Raw genomic sequence first — 15,596 nt, 5'->3', positions numbered from 1 at the left:
CGAGGGGAGCTGGCGGCACAAACCTGCTGGGCCCATAATGCAAAAGCAGCAGCAGAGGTGGGCAGGGAGGAAGAATAAAGGTGGAACAAAAACACTGGAAGCACTTTTCAATAACATAGAGAAACGCAGATGCAAAGCAACAGAAAAAATCAGCAGTAGCAGCATTGGAAATGTGGTTGTGAGACAGTAAAAGGGACCCCTTTTGAGTAGAGTGCTAACTGGGGTAGGGGGAATATATCTATATATAAATGTTGAAAAATAATAATAAAAGCACTAGGATTTTAAGAGAAGAAAACACTCCCTCTATGGTTTCGGTAAAATTAGGGGTAATGGGGCTTCCCGTGGAACGAATTAACTTGGCTGTTAATTTTTCTTGCAAAAAAGAGGCTGCGAAGCAGCAAGCATCAAACAACTGGCCAAACCAAAGAGAAAACTGATCTGGCCTCACACTAAAAAGTTTATCACCTGTATTTTTTGGATATTTTGCTCTACCAGCTCTACCAAGTCCCAGATATTGTTTCACTGTGTCTGAGTCTTGTTGGCAGTAAAATATAAGGAAGAGCAACAAGATGCATGTGGCCATTGTGTTTATAGGTGTTCCCATCTGGTTCTTCTGCAGCCCAGCAGAAAGCCTGGTAATTACTCAAGTTTCAGGTTGAATTTTCTCCTTAATTAAGGAGAAGAGATACGTGGTATTTTGGGAACATGCTTATGAAAAAAAGGAAGGAAATTTCAACTGCTTGTGCATACAGTATACAATGAATTGAGCCCAATTTCTGCAGCGATTGCCCACTGGAAGCCAGAGCTTTGCTCTAATTCAGTTTGATTGCTGTTGCTGATGTCCTTTTCATTACTTTTTTCCAAAAGAGAGAGCTTCTATTTAGAAGAAGTAGGAAAAGCTAAGAATTGGTTCTCAAAAAGCAGAGCAAAGGGCTGAATATATGAAATAACAAGAAGCTGGGTGTTTTGAGTCGAATCTCCTGCTTAAAAGGATTTTGCTGCATAGGCAAATGTTGCTTAATTGCCATGAAACAACAAGCAATAGGGTAAAAAAGAAATATGTAAGAAATTCTGTGTGGTTAAAAGCAAACCCAATCAATTGTGCAAGTATACATAAAATACTAATGACGTTACACAACTCAAGCAAAACCCACTAATGAATCCCACTGACTAAAAACTTAGAAATGCATGTGTAATATTTACTAATTCAGAAAGATACAAGAATTCACATGCCTTCCACTGACAAATATAATCTGTAATGGTTTAACACTCTCTAAGACCCTTACTGCCCTTTCGCTTGCAACATTTGTAGGCAAGATTACATTTCCTTGATTGCTTTGGTTCTTTTTTTTAACAAAAAATGTATTCTATGCTTAATTCAGCATTATATGATCAACTAACAATAATGTTAGTACTGCCAAAGCAGCAAAGTCATGTGTAGGGTGGGAAAGAATTGGCACATTCCTGCCGCTATGAAGTGACCGACTCCAACTCCGCGATACACAAAACACGTCCATCGGAAAACGGGACGGCTTTGCGAGAAAAGATGCCAGTGCTTTTATTAATATCGTCAACAGGGCTGTGCTGCTGATTCAGGCAGCTGCTGCTATGGAGCCCCGAGAATCTCCTCCGTACTCGCTCCTTTGACGCACTTCAGCGAACAAGAAAAACTAAGTGAGCTTGATGAAAAACGCGGTCCCAGAGCTGACCTGAAAAGGTGTGCGGCTTGTGGTGGTTTTTTGTTTGTTTTCTGGTTTTTGAGAACAATACCCCAAATATCCAGATTTGTATTTGATTAGCCCAACCCAAACCACAGATTAATATGTTGTGAATCGAGTTAACAGAGGACCTTTCTGATGGGGAGAAAAACAGGAGGCCACCGGCTCTGAAGGCTGACTTTATCAGACAGATCAGTGTTAATAAACACAAATACTATCTATTCCACTCTTGACACTGAAGTAATATATGTTAATATGCAACCAGTTCTATGGTTAGGTTAGTTGTTTCTTTCCCAGTTCACTTGGAAAGCTATTAGGTTAAATTGGATCACTACAAATTGCAAGACAATTTGCATTCCTGTTTAAAAATCTATAGTCTGAGTAAATGGCCCTCAAAGCTTTATCTCAGTTAAACTAAAATATAAGACTCAATATTGCAGAGCAAAACTCACCTGCTGACATTAGTGATGGATTATCTTTGCTTAAAAGACATTGCTTAATTAAAAACAAATGGAGTTAACATGAATTAAAGCTACTAGCTCAAGTGCAATCAACAGTCAAGTCCATCTACGAATGGCGTGACCTTTAAAGAAGGTTTTTACTTGTTAAGCACATTGCTGATTTTTTGGAAATACAAAGTTAAAAAAAAAAAAAAGATGTTAATAGGCTGTGAGAAAATAATCAAAAGAAAATCAACTTACAGCTTGCTCTTCCACAGTAAGTCAGGCAAAGACGTGTATTTTTAATGAGTATTTTCTGCATTTCCTTCATTGGTCTCCTCTCTGTTCTCCCCAACTGCCTGCAGTTAAATCAAGAGACGCTCCCTAGGGAGAAATAACCCAAACGAGCCTAACAACACCACAAAGGACTATTATCCACAGAAATAACACAACTTCTAAGAAAAAAGAATATCAGGGAGCTAGTAATTAGAAAATTAGTTCCAAGCAAGCTAGCAAGGTTTATTTTTATGTGTAAAATGGGAATGCTGCTGCTTATATCCCTCAGAGGCCTTTTGTGACTGTGAAGAGAGTCAGGAAGGCTCAAAGAGAAAGGATGTTTCCACACTTCAAGGCTTGATGGTAAAAGATGGCAAAAGAAATAAGGTTTGGGCCCCTCAGCTCAGGGCTCAAAATGGCAGCACCAAAATCACCTTGGGGCTCAAAATGGCGGCACCAAAATCACCTCGGGGCTCACAATGGCGGCACCAGGGGTGGCGGGATCACCTCATGAAAGGCCTTGAGGTGCTGGAGCGAGTGGAGAGAAGGGAACGGAGCTGGTGAGGGGCTGGAGCACAAGTGTGATGGGAGCGGCTGAGAGACCTGGGGGATTCAGCTGGAGAACAGGAGCTGAGGGGAGACCTTCTGATCTCTGAACTGCCTGAAAGGAGCTTGGAGCCAGGGGGGTCGGGCTCTGCTCCCCAGGAACAAGCGCCAGGAGCAGAGGAAACGGCCTCAAGTTGCTCCAGGGGAGGCTGGGGTTGGATCTGGGGAACAAGAATTACTGATCCAAGAGCCTCTGGAGGATGCCATAGTGCTGATACAGCCCCAACCCCTTCCATGGGAGAATCTCAGATAGGAAATGCAGGCCTGTGGGGCACTTCCCACACAAGGAACAGTGTTATGAGTTACACAGCACAGTTTCCTGCAGAAAAAGTTATTTTGTCTTTTATAACTCGCTTGATTGCTTTTTCCGTTATTATTGGAAAGTCATTCCAGAAGCTCATTTGCTCTATCTGTGAGCAAACTTGTGAAGTCCGGCCTGAATTTATGAGCAGACGGTTTGAAAGCACTCATTCTTATGCTAACATTTTCCTCTAACTTTCTCCATTGATTACTTTTCTCTCTCAAGTGCTTCTAAGGAGAAAGTCTATCACCTGTCAACCTTAATTTCACAAGGTATCATCATATAAAATAGATCTTTATTTCTTTGTTCAACCTAATCATTTTAGAAAAATAGGAGACATTTTGCAAGATAAATGTTAAAGAGAGTTTAACATAATAGGACTTTGAATCAGAGAGAGCCTCGAGGCCTTATGGTTCTCTGTCCCTTCTTTAAAGGGACACCTCCAAAAGATGCTCTAAGGAGTCTGAACTATGCAATAAAACCTTACAGACACATATAACCTACAAATAAAATGAACTGGGCATTGTCCTCACCGAGGCAGGAATTTTCAGGGATTGAAGCACACAATTCTTCCCTTTCTTTCCCAAACAAGGGTGTATGTGCATCTTTGCTGGGTTAAAAACCAATTTGAGGGTCTCTTCCAAGGAATAGAGACAAGTCACTGATTTTTTTTTTTATGTCTTCTTCCCATTATTTTTCTATGTGTGAATCCTGGGCCCCGGAACACACTCGGCTGACTTGACCCACACCATCCCACTTCAACTAAAGCCAAACTGGCCAAAAATACATTTCACGAGTGGTTTAGAGCTGTTATAAAACACGGGAAGACAAAAGACGCGATAATTTAGCGTTTCATAAAAGGTCGCACAAGGTTTGTGACAGACAAGAACACAATCCATTTCCTCCACATCACATCAACAAGGCCACGCTTCCCTTCTCCAGATCAAGGTTATTTGCCTATGTCCTAATTTGTAGATAAACATCATGCATTTCCATTCTTTTTTTTTTTTTTCAAATTTAGATAAAAGTTGGAAAACGACGCTGCACAATCTGTCCCTCAGAGGTAGGCAATGATAGGCAATGTCATCCAAAATGTCCCTGATTCATTTATTGTCTTGCCTGGTGTAGGCAAAGTATAAACATCAGAATTTGCTACGACTCAAGACCTGCTACTTTCCTTCCTATCTCTTCTTTTTCAGACACGTTTTAATAAGTTTCAGAGAAATACAAATGCAGCAGACAGACACTAAGCGATACGAATAATTTACTGGAGCTGAGATACTCACGCTCTGCTTGATTTTAACACAACAGCAGCTTTTGCTCCCTCTAAAAAGAGAAGTGAGGAGCTTGGCACAGCATCTCCAGGCGGTCGCAGGTTCTCTGCAGTAGATGTGTGAGAAGAAAACAAGAGGCTGCTCTGAGTCAGCAGAACCTCAGACAGCACCAGGACCACAAATGCCAAAGGGGATAAATGAGCCCCATTCCCCCCGCATCTGGAGCCAGAGGTGAAATAAGGAATTCAAAAGAAGCTCTTGCTGCTGAGAGGATCTACAGACCTGGCAGAGCAGCGCTTTGGTACCTGGGGTTTGGGTACACTTGAGGTAGCTTAAAACATTCCAAGTTTCTGAAGCCAAACCACCCGACTCTTCCTCCTGCAAGTGTCTGGTGAACATTTGCTTCGCTGAGGGCTCTGAGCTGCCACTCCACCAACCCCTTCCCGCAGCTTTGGGAGTGCTTTAGCCAGACCTCATTAACCTTCTGCCCATTAGGAGAGAAGAAGAGTGAGGTACCTTTGAGGGTGATCTTCAGCACAGCTGTCTTGTTAAACTGACGTCTGGCAGGATGGAGAGAAGATGCCAGCTTCACACCCCGAGGGCTGAGGAGGATCATCCTTTGAAGCCACCGCGGGGATGTTCTGCCAAGGACCGACAGCGTCAGCAAGAGCGGCCTCTCCTACAACACTCTCAAAGAAAATGTTATTATGTTATGTAACCTTATAATAAACATGGTATAATTTACTGGCATTATTGCTTTTGTCCCGAGCACTGATTAACAAGTTAGCTTGGAGAAAGCAGCAGTAAATGAAACAGAAGATAAATACTTATCTTCACTGCTCTTATTTCAGAGGAAGTCAGGAGAAGTCCCATGAAACACCAGTTTGAAGCCCTGCAAATATCAGACCGAAACTACATCCAGCCCTCACCGCTGGGGGAGTAAAAAGCAAGCAAAAGGTGTAAGGGAACTGCAGTGCTCGAGGACGCTTTGGTTTTATCAGCATCCCCTTCTTGCCTGGTGTTCTGGTAGCTGCTCTCCCTGCGTGACCAGGACACACTTGTCCTTTCCACTCAGCCTTTCTGGATATTAAAAATCTTCAGGGAGCGTTGACTGCAAGTGGCAACAGTGCACAAATACCTGGTGCTAATGCCAGACGACCTGCATTGACAACACCAAGACACCGCAAAGTTTTGGGACCATTAGATGCCTAGGCTATTATTCGGACCAAAAAATGCTGTAGTGTTAATTCCTTCTCTATCATATGGCATCACTCTTTTTTTTTTTTTCTTTAGCAATTTTTAAAGTCCAGTAGCTTGTTTGGATATTGCAAGAATACCTGGCACCTCGGCTCTGCCAATCTGCATTTTAGTCAGTGAGCTTAATTTATCAGAGTCAAAACAGCCTGGGCACAAATGCTCATTCCCTCATGCCACTCAGTAACAGAGTTAATAAAATCCATTAAAGATGTAAAGTGGACAGCGAAACACTAAGATCTTGATCTGTTACACCAAAAGGTCTTGAAGCCCCCCCTACTGCAAACCTCCTCCTAAAATATCCCTCAGAGACAAATACAATAGAATTTCAAATCCGAGGGGAAAACACTGAGTTTACAGCACACTGATGCATCGGTAACAGGGCTTGGTGATGAAGTAGCCATAGCAACATAATGTACTGGTGGCTTTGAAGGAAAAACAGCAGCATGGAAGCCCACGCAGGGCCAGAGAAAGTCTGGTGCCCTTTAAAATTCTGGGCTGTCGAGGGGCTCTGGATTCACTGACTATATCCCATTTGAAAAGCCCAAACATACACGTATGTATCCCCTCAAATGCATCTTTTACTTCCTATTTTAAATACTCAAGGAATGGTTTGATCCGATGGTTGCAAGCATGCAAGTGCCATGTTCATGTACGTAAAAATATAAATTCAACTCGGCAGTCTATACAGAGAATAAGCATTACCTGTCGTACATGTGAGCTGACAAGCTGCTTACTTTCACTGAAAAAATTCTGTTTATCACAGTGCTTCCCAAATCAATACTAGGAAAATGTAGTCAATTTAGAGGCCCGTGATGCTTATAGACCATTAGTGGTAAATAATAATGGCTTTGTGTCCATAGCACTGATGATTAGCGTTCTCTAAGAACTTACACTAGCCAGGAGCCAGTTGTTAGTGAATGAATTTAGTTCTGTCCTGGTTTCTTGGTCTTTGAAGCACCCGCCACAGAATCACAGAATCATTTTGGCTGGAAGAGCCCCTGAGGATCATGGAGTCCACCCATACCCCACCCCTGGCACTGCCCCATGTTCTGAGAACCTCATGTCCATCTGTCCAACCCTCCAGGGATGGTGACTCCAGCACTGCCCTGGGCAGCCTGTTCCAATGCCCCACAGCCCTTTGGGGAAGAAATTGTTCCCCAGATCCAACCTCAACCTCCCCTGGTGCAACCTGAGCCCGTTTTCTCATCAATCTCCAGTCCTCTGATATGTATATACACATATATTCAGTCTACTACATCCTTCCTCCTCTGCAGCACGCAATAAAGAAGCTCCAACTTCCCCCTCTTTATACATCTCATCCATTTGGACTCAAACAGTCCCTTACAAGCTGTATAGCTCATTCTTTTTATACCAAAACTTGCAAATGAAGGAAGATATCCAACACAGACGCAGATGGGTGTCCCCTCTCTCTCAACATGATATTTTTCTGAGGGTTTTAGATGATGGAGCTGCAGAGCTCCTGCCACCGGCTTCAAACACGTTGCTCCTGTGCACCCACAGTATTCTCCAGCTGGTTGTTCAGAAGCCCCAGACTGACAGAGCAGCCCAGTATGATTTCAGTATAGCACTGAAATGAGAGCTAACAGACAGCAGGAGCCTTCCTCAGGCGCCTTTGAAACCTCCTTCAGGAAATGACAATGGGATATGTGAATATATTATCTCTGAGTAAAGATCAAAGCTGGAGTCATGCTGTGGTCATCATGAAAACTTGCTCCCTATTGTTTCTCATGTTACTCTGCATTTTTCAAAGTTTCTAGTAGTCGTTTCTCGATGAATCTCTTCTTCCGTCTCCTCTCCAAGTTTCATTTATCTAAATTTTATCAGAGGGCGAGGCGTGAATGACATTCGTACCTGAGCAGCAATCTTTCTGGCTATGTGCTGCCGGATAAATGAACACATCAAGGCGCCCTCCAAAGCTGCTGAAACTCAGGACGAATTCCTCCCGGCTAATTCGCACACGTATCACGCGGTGACTCCCCAGAGGTGCCGCTCCAGCAGCATTTAGGAGCGCGGCCCATCTGCACAAACAGCATCTTCAAGACAAGCAAAACATGTTTCTAAATATCCGTGTCGACAGCTTGTTGAGGAAAAGTTTGATTCAAAGAAACACAATAAAACAGACACTCTTTATTTCAAGACTAAATAATTAGATTTCCAAAGCCAGCTGAGGGATGTAGACCCAGCTCTTCTGTTTCTTTCAATGGAAAAGTGTCTGTACCAGTATAATCTGAAAATCTCTAGTGGTGTGACACCAACTCACTAGAGGCATATAGATCTAGAAATATAGTCCAGCCACGAAATGGATGGCAATTTGCATTAAACAATATATAAATTTAAAACCCCTCCTACAGAAAACAGGTGAGATACCGTGTCTGAGGGCCACCACCCCTTGCACCTGAACTCTGCAGTCCTACCTGCTTTGGAGTGTATTTATTTTGGCTGCAATGTCCCACTCTCCAGTTCTTCTTTGATGGGAAACAACTCTGTGCAAGCCAGAGAAAGCTCCAATCAACTCCTGTCTATAAAGTCATGCTTAGAATGGCATTTTTTTAAGGAGCTGGAAGTGTGGGGAGTAGCTTCTGGTCATAAACAAACCCATCTGACACGATCAGCTAATTTGTGAAAATCGTTGCTTGTGTAAACATAATTAGGTTGCACTAAAGAAAAGCTGCCAAAGTCACAGCACCCTCCACTGGGCTAAAGCAGAGTAATTAAAGCAGTTTTAATGCCTATTTATACCAGCAAAGACTACGGCTCTAACACTGGCTGTCAAATTAAAAAATTGAAAGTGGAGATGGTGAAATTATGCAATTTCATAAAAAGCTATTAATAAATAGTGAAGTGCTGGTGTTGAAATATCTAATTATCTATCAGTATATTTATATTTGTGCTCACAGATGTCAAAGTGAGAAGGAAAATCAGTGCATTGAGCATAGGCACACATTCCCTGAGCCCTTACCAGAAATCCTGAGCCACCGCCAGCGGGTGAATTCACCTTCTAATTTGCTCTGAAGGTTCTGCTCTGCAAAATCACCAAAAACGGTTATCCAAAGCTAAAAATGTATAGACAGAAAGGGTTTGGAGCAAGGGAAAGGCTGAAAAGAGCTTTAAGGGCTTGAGCACAAGCTGGATAACCCGAAACACAAGTTACCCAGTTGGTTACCTGAGGCTGGGCTTCCTCAGCTCAGCTCTCCCGCAGCCAGACTATCATGTTCTTGGTCTTGAGCACCATTTATTCCTATACTTCCTGCGAAACAACTTGCAGTTAAGATCTAAATGCCATCCACAAGAAGCTAAGAAAGCCTTAACTGGTGAAAAGATAAGCCTTAATAATTTCTAAACTCTTAGCAACATTTCTATAATTCCCACATGCTGTAGAGATTTGAGGGGTAGGGTTGTTTTGCTTTTTTAATTAAATAAACCAGACAATTTGTACTTTCTAATTTCCCCCTCGCCAACAGAAGACCTTTGAACAATCACTTATCCCAGTTCTCTCCACGTTACCGACCAACTCCAAGCTGACTTTACTGCTGACAAAGTGAACTCGAGCAGTAGGAAGCCAGTAAACCTCAAACAGCAGTGATGCTTTATGTACCTTAAGTACTGTAAGATTAAAAATGTGGTTTTATCACAGTGTGATATCAACGTTAATAACTAGTCCAGAGCAAGAATTCAAAGCTTTCAGTACCCTGTAATTGAAAGTAGCCAGGTCTGGTACAGCACTTCAAAGTTGCTTCACTCAAATGTTGATCACCACAGTCCCCATCACCCCATCTGCAAACAAGGCCACACCAGTTTGAGATATAAATGCTTAATTTTAAATGAATATATTTAATCAGCCTTGTAAATAAACACTGTATCATCAATTAATACCCTCCCTCATTCCCAGGGAATACCAATAATTCCTTTAAAATCTCTGCACTGCATATAAATCACTCAAGAATATGAAGGTGCACGACTGCCAAAGGGCAGGAGAAGCCCAACAACTACCAGCAAGAGCAATTTGAAAACATTCATCTGGCTGGCAACGCTATTTTCACGTCTCCTTTTTAGCCCTTGCCACAACTAACCTTAGCACAGAAGACGGAACCTGAAGTAATTTCCAGTAAAAGCAACATTTTCCTATCTGCTCTGGAGTTCCATTAAATTGGGGCCACTTGTAGTGGCCAAAACCACCATCTCGCCCTGACACGAGGTCCTTCCCAGGACTGTTGTGGGGTTTGCGCTGCTGTTGCGCACTTTGCTGCTCCTTTACTCTCCAGTCCTTGTACGGTATCAGGAGAAGGGCGTCTCCTATTGCTAAAAGATAAAACAATCAAAAATGTAAACGCTGGAGGGTATGAATTCCGTTCCTGAAGACCCCATGTCCATGGTTTCCTGGTACAAACAGCAGCTGATTTTCTCTATTAGAAGACACTGGAAAGCAGAACAGCAAGGAACTGTGACTAATACGGTATTATATACAATACGCTAATTCTCAGGAGAAATGGCCATGTTTGGACCTAATAAAAACGTCAGAATGTGATTTTAACAGCTTTTGGTTACCATTTCATGCCCCTCTCTCCAGTGCACACGTCAGCACCTGACCTTAGAAGATCATAAAAATGTCAAGGACACAAAAATGTTTTGTGTGTTCACAGGTATGGGTCTAAATCAACTCTACAGTTACAATTACTTACGAACAACAACAAAAAACGTCTCCTGATACGAACTGCCATCCTTTTTATTTTCTAAACCACCTCAATCTGATGTATAGGACTCGATACTAGCTATAACCCTCAGCAAATAGCTGTCTGTGCATACCAAATGCTTATTTACCGCATGGATTTTCTGGTACTCTGGTTTATTTGTGCAAGGCAGCCCAAGCAAGCCCGTGGCCGTGCTCCAGGTCAGTGTGCGGAGGAGCAGGATGTAGCGAAGAAGCTTCAGCACACAGGCAAACGCAAGCAATTCACTCCTCCCTCATCAATCATAATGAAACACAACATAAACTCTGGCAAATTCCCAAATTTCCCAGGAAGGAAGCCTAAGGGTACCAAGGAGACACCTCCCAGAGACCTCAGACAAAACCAACTTACGCAAATATAATTTTTAAAATGAAAGGATATCTAAATGAAGTGGGTGAACGTCCTAAAGTGGAATTGTAGGAGTGTTAGTATTCAGCCATCATTTCATTTGATTTAAATCCTTCTCCTTTTGTGTTACATTTGCTGAAAATGCCATCATAAGGAGATACTACATGCTGTTTCTAGTAGTGCATGTTTACAGTTATCTCACCCCAATAAATTGCCATATCTGTAAAGAAAATCCATCCTTTCAATATCCAAACTGTTTAAGAATTAATGTTCATTTTCTACTATAAGAATTTGACTTGGTCTATGAAAAGTCAAACGGAAAAGCTTCTACCCTTTAGTCAGGAAAAACATGGTCTTGAGTATCTTGAGACCCTGCAATATACAAGTTTTAAAGCCCGAGATATCCCTTCACATTCTGTTTTCCGCTGCTTAATATCTTTTCTGTGATAATAATTCCCATGTGGGATAAAGAGGCAACGCAAACATTTGTTCTGCACAAATTCTGTCTTGTATCAATAACGCTGACATGGATATAGATGTTGAAGGTACTTTCTGTGCATTCAACAAAAACCTGATATGAAACCGCAGAAGCATTTTTAGTTATATTTATCACCAGATGTTACATTTAAATATCCATGTGCCTGCAAAGTAAACTAAATAGAAATAAGAATTGTGGTCACACCTGCAAAAACAAAGTAAAAATCAAGGTGTGAAACTCACCTCCTGAACACTGTCAGCTTGGCTGAACACACAGATTTGCAGGAATATGTAGGCACATGATGCATGTTTGAATTCAGGTCAAACTCAGCAATTGGCTGTTTTGCTAAATACACAGCACTTCTGCTGCCGGTGTAGGCTGGGAATGGGGAAAAATTGTGAGCCATACTGCAAAACAGCTCCATCTCTGCTCTTTGGCGGCTGCGCACCCTTAAATGTTCAGAAAATTCAAGACTGTGTCTTGAATCTTCTCTTTCAATATTTCAACGATTAATTAAAACACTGAGTGAAGTAATAAGCGAGCAAAAAGAGTCGTGTTGCCAACATTTTCACAAATCGTTTGGAATGTTTTCTTCCATTTAGTTTGTGATCCAGTGTGGGGATTACGTACCTTCCGAAAGTTAGAGACCAGGAGATCCTCAAACCGGTGTTGTGTTGGCCCACATTTCAAATGAAAGAAGTAACAGCAACCATGGCCAAGAAGCTGTTGGCACACATGAGAAATCCCCACTGCATAAAAGAATATGGAAGAATTATCTTTCCATCAAAGACTTCCCTTATCAGCACTGAGACTCTACACCACTTCTTGTTCATTAGAAGAATCGGGCACATCAGTGAGGAACTTCACGTGAGAGGGGAGGAGGATTTCCCCAAGATGACTTTTGAAACTGCTTTAAATTGAGTGCATTCTGGTAAAAATAAGAAGTAAAACGTACGCTTGGTGAAGCTTTTTACGAGCTTGGAGGATCCACTGTGTGACAGGAATAACTTGGTGATGGAGGGAGGGAGATGAAGTAGCAGAGTGAATACGTTATACAAACACCTCACAATTTTTGCACGTTCGAAGATTATGACATAAATATGGTGGGGAAGGAGACAAGGAAATATTAATAACTCCACCACTCAATTACCTGACGTGGCTTCGCTTCCATGCAGGCGGGAAGAATTCTTGTGCATTTCTTGATTAATAAAACTGGGAAATCACATTTCCATTAGTCGCTTTCTGTGTCTGTCCCCACTGCCCAACTGCACTTCCAGCACTGTCACCAGCAAAATCCATCTCCCAACATTTAACCAGCATCATTTGATCACGATTCTGGAAAATGTCAAGATTTTAGAGGCTAAATCTAACTCAGTATCAATTGAAATAAACATACAAATACAATTAGGCAAAGGTACAGTTTGCCTCTTCATCCTACTTACATGCTTCTGATATTTTCCGTGTCGTTTCAATTATTTTTGTTTTTTTAAATGGGAAGAGAGCCAGTCACAGAAACTGTAATGTAATCGCAAAATTTAAAGGCTACTATGCAAGTATATTTTCATTTATCCTATTTAACTCTGAAATATGCAGCTAAGCTGCTGATATCTAATAATCCACTTAGAGCAGCTGAATGTTATCTATAAAAACGTCATTGTGTACGTTCACGATGTCATGCAGCAAATACAAATGCTCATTCATTATTTAAAATATGTCTCTTCGCAGAACATTTCCACCCTTGCCAATGTTGTTTTCCCCTGCTCTCTCTCCCAATGGAAGATTTAAATTGGGTCAAGAAATTGGGCCTGAGGTGGGGGGACTAAGCCAACCTGACTGGTCCCAGTTTATATTTACACTAAGGTGTAAAGACGCTGTAGCCCTGAAACTCAATTTTTACAGTTACTTTGATGTCTTAGAGTGGTGTCAAGGTGATTCTGGGTACAAATCAGGTCCACTCATTATTAATCAGCTATAGATACTTGTTTGCATCACATTGTTTTCATAAAACATGTAATATGGCCTACTCTAGGGATTTGCTGCTACTTTGCCTTTCAGCTGCACTTTGTACTTTACCTGGTGTAAAAAGCCCTAAATTCACACCAAAGATGATTTGCAAAAAGTAGTTTCCCTCCTTATGTTTTGTGTGGTGTGTTTTAAACTGTTTATTGAAATGAGTTAAAAAGGGGGATGAAAATGTTGCTTCTTATTTAGGCAGAAATCTCCACTCACTTCTGTATTAACATTATCCTTTTGTCAACTGACAAAATAGCGAAAAACTGACATAGTGATGAAAAATATCTTACATACGTGACCTCTACTGATGGACCCTCACAGGATCATGGAAAAGCAAGGATGGCTACGTATGCAGTGACCAGGATAGACGGAATGTATGCCAAGTAAGGCATAAATTCAGGAGATTGTACAAGCCGGACTGTTGGAATATTGGGAATATTCCAAAAGAAATGCAACACGTAATCAAACTGCCATTCTGCTTTGCAAAGCAGCCCTCATTCATTGCCACCCTCACCTACGAGGGCAGGATTTGCGCATGGCAGCAAGTGTTGCAGCTTTGTTAATCTACAGCAGAAAGAGAATTTATTGCATGACAGCAGCAAAAACCAGCGCAAAACTCACCGTAAAAGAGAAGCAATAACACTTAGAGACAAATCCGTGCTGTGTGTATTTAATACGGGCATTTTAAAAATCCGTATTTCCTAGCGACAGTTACTGGAGCGGGGTCAGATTGTGTGACTGAGCGCAACAGGACAGGCAGGAGGCTGATGAAAGGGGTTGTAGGCTAAAGAAAGTCCAATTAATTGAAATAAAGGCATCTAGCAAGTACTGTTAACATTGCCATAACCAGATGCCTGTTCAGATACGAATAGCAAATACTTACATAAGGGTTATATGTGTAATACAATATATATCTATAAAATCTGTATCTACATAATGTAACATACCTGTACTAAAACGTATTATTTTCTCTCTAGTTATGTCTTTCAGTCTTCAGGGTCAAGAAATCTGGAAGTCCTGAAGCAAGAATACATATATGCCCAAACAAGGATGTTTTAAGACCACGTGGAACCACGTCTGGAAAACAGGAACAAGACAATCATTTTCTTAAAAGAACATTGATCTGCATCTGAAGAAATTTATACCAAAATCAATAGTCAAAAGAATAACGGGTTATGTAAGAAAAGAGACACTGATGGATGGAAACTGGAATGGACATGCTATCAAAGAGCAGAAGAACCTTCTGTTGCAAACCAATCAACCTGTGTAGGGAATCCCATCATTCATCCACGCATACAAGTTGGCTACACAAACCGCAAAGGTGAAGCGACCTCTAGACTGGGTGTCTGAGCTGTAACAAACTGCACTGAGTTGTTTCTTCAGAACGGGAGGGGCAGAATAGAACCACAGAATCATGTTGGTTGGAAAGACCCTCAAGATCATCGAGTCCAAACATTAACCCACCCCTGGCACTGTCCCATGTCCCGAGAACCTCATGTCCGTCTGTCCAACCCTGCAGGGATGGTGACTCCAGCACTGCCCTGGGCAGCCTGTTCCAATGCCCCACAGCCCTTTGGGGAAGAAATTGTTCCCCACATCCAACCTCAACCTCCCCTGGCGCAACTTGAGGCCGCTTCCCCAGCCTGTTAATGGTGTTGGAGATGTATAGGCTAGCAAACCCCATATGTGAAATTTCCAAAAGTTGGGGGAGCTTTCTGTTCCCATTATTCAATAAATGAAGGGGGAAAGTGGTTACAGAGTAACACTACTTATATGCTTATACTGCTCCTGTTTTCCAACAAGAAGAACAAACCAAAAGGAAGGAAAACGTTTTTCATTATGTGGACAATGCAGAGGCAAAATCTGGAATCACATAAGGCAAGTTAAAACTGCTAGAAAGGAAAAATGAGAAATATAACGTATCCTTTGAATTTCAAGTCTAAAAAGTCTCACGACGTACCTGTTTGCACGAGAAAGTTTAAGTTCAAGGAGATATTTTGGGCAAAAAGAAAAGAGATACTAAACCCTGCATGTTCCTTTAAAGGTAGCAGCCCAACTTGTTGCAATTAGTTTAAATTGACTCAGAATTTAAACTAGACCAACCCCAAGTTTCTACATGGGAATACACTGACACAGT

General features: G+C 41.7%; 1 long non-coding RNA gene across 2 annotated transcripts in view; it reads right to left on the bottom strand.

Annotated features, from left to right (window-relative positions):
* Window positions 1-14,530, bottom strand: part of LOC136104024 (uncharacterized) — a 161,755-nt gene extending 147,225 nt beyond the window's left edge. The window contains exons 1-12 of one of the 2 annotated variants that reach the window (XR_011739838.1): window positions 14,407-14,530; window positions 12,597-12,781; window positions 12,077-12,195; window positions 9,964-10,192; window positions 9,582-9,667; window positions 9,057-9,140; window positions 8,853-8,915; window positions 8,308-8,376; window positions 7,745-7,926; window positions 5,132-5,256; window positions 4,628-4,721; window positions 2,420-2,542 (exon numbers count right to left, since the gene is read on the bottom strand). This is a non-coding gene — a long non-coding RNA (uncharacterized lncRNA). The remainder of the gene's footprint in view (window positions 1-2,419; window positions 2,543-4,627; window positions 4,722-5,131; window positions 5,257-7,744; window positions 7,927-8,307; window positions 8,377-8,852; window positions 8,916-9,056; window positions 9,141-9,581; window positions 9,668-9,963; window positions 10,193-12,076; window positions 12,196-12,596; window positions 12,782-14,406) is intronic. The other variant, XR_011739837.1, reaches the window with a different exon arrangement.
* Between the last annotated feature and the right edge of the window lie 1,066 nt (window positions 14,531-15,596).

The sequence above is a fragment of the Patagioenas fasciata genome, chromosome 6, assembly GCF_037038585.1.
Source record: "Patagioenas fasciata isolate bPatFas1 chromosome 6, bPatFas1.hap1, whole genome shotgun sequence".
NCBI classification, from domain to species: Eukaryota; Metazoa; Chordata; class Aves; order Columbiformes; family Columbidae; genus Patagioenas; species Patagioenas fasciata.
Note: the sequence above shows the minus strand (reverse complement) of the source record. Positions and strands in the feature narration are given on the sequence as shown.